This window comes from Rhipicephalus microplus, chromosome 6, assembly GCF_043290135.1.
Source record: "Rhipicephalus microplus isolate Deutch F79 chromosome 6, USDA_Rmic, whole genome shotgun sequence".
Classification (NCBI taxonomy): Eukaryota; Metazoa; Arthropoda; class Arachnida; order Ixodida; family Ixodidae; genus Rhipicephalus; species Rhipicephalus microplus.
This window is the reverse complement of record NC_134705.1, coordinates 85347906-85349191: the sequence shown is the minus strand read 5'-3', so window position 1 is coordinate 85349191 and position 1286 is coordinate 85347906.

The window sequence follows — 1286 nt, the reverse complement described above, 5'->3', positions numbered from 1 at the left end:
GTACAGACGAGGAACCTAGCCCCGCCCATGTGCTGCAGAACAAATACACTGTCATCCCCAGACACTAGTTCTATCGCGTCGATTAGGTCATCTATCGATACGTCGCCTTCGGGCGCCGTGAACATGAAGCAATTCTCCCTCACCGGGAGGTCAGACGTTGACGCCATTCTGGTGAGCGTTGCCGCTGGCTGCCAGGAAGGCGTGGCTAGTTGAAACTGGTATCGTGCAGGCTAGCTGCACACTGGTAGAACTGCGGCTCAGCCGAGGCGGGTGCCGCACGGATACAGGAGGCGCCGGGTGGGTAGCAGGAGGACTCCGGGACGGCAGGCGTAGACCGGGGGCCTTGCTTCACCAGGCATGGGATGGGTGGGCGCCGGACAGGGAGGTCCGAGGCTCGGGGCGGCGGTCGCACGTGCAGGACGGCGATGCCGCGTAAACTAACTTTGGCGACTTGAACCCCGGGGTCGACGTCGGCGGGACGTGACCCTGGGTCTCGCGCGAGGCGCAAAGAAACGGCTAGCTCGACAATTGGTCTAGCCAAAAGGCCGAGAAGCGATGCGATTCATTAGCACGTAATTAAAATCCATTCTTTCACACCTCGTACTTAGTTCTGGCCAAAAGCCGGGCAAACAGTAGCAAAGCAATTCCGACGTCCACCCATGCACAACCAGCATTGTGCACCGACAGCGGCAGCGCTGGCTTCACGGCATTGCTTTTATCCCCAGTCCGCTTGAAGTTTCTAGTTTCGCTTACAAACATGTTAAAACTGAAACCTTCTTTTTCCCAGAGGTCGAAGCCACGCGTGCTTGCTTGCATGCGTACTCTCTATGCGCCCATGACGTCACACCAAATGCTTGCCGGCGAACATTATCAGCCATGTCGCGAGGGATGCTACAGCACTTGTTTTAAAAACTGATGCATAGTGTACATGTCCAACTCGAGCACCAAAGTCTGGAAGGAAAAAAAAAAAAAAATGACTGCGCAAAATGTGAATACGTCACCCATCCAACATGGCTTCTACGCCGGCTGCCCAAGCAACGCCTCTGCAACGACGCCCACAATCATCGGCAAAAAGGTGGTGCCTTTGGCTGCTTCAGCACGCTCAACATATGCCTTGCAAGTTCCGACGTGGCGGAACACCGCACCGAGGTCGACGAAGGTCCTGCCGTGAAAGGCAGACCCGGGAATGCGTGCGAAACGTCTACCGCGTGGGTTGTGAAGCCGGTGAATGAAGGATCATGTGGCAGAGGGTGACGGAACGTGAGTGTGCGACTTGCCGCTGCGAT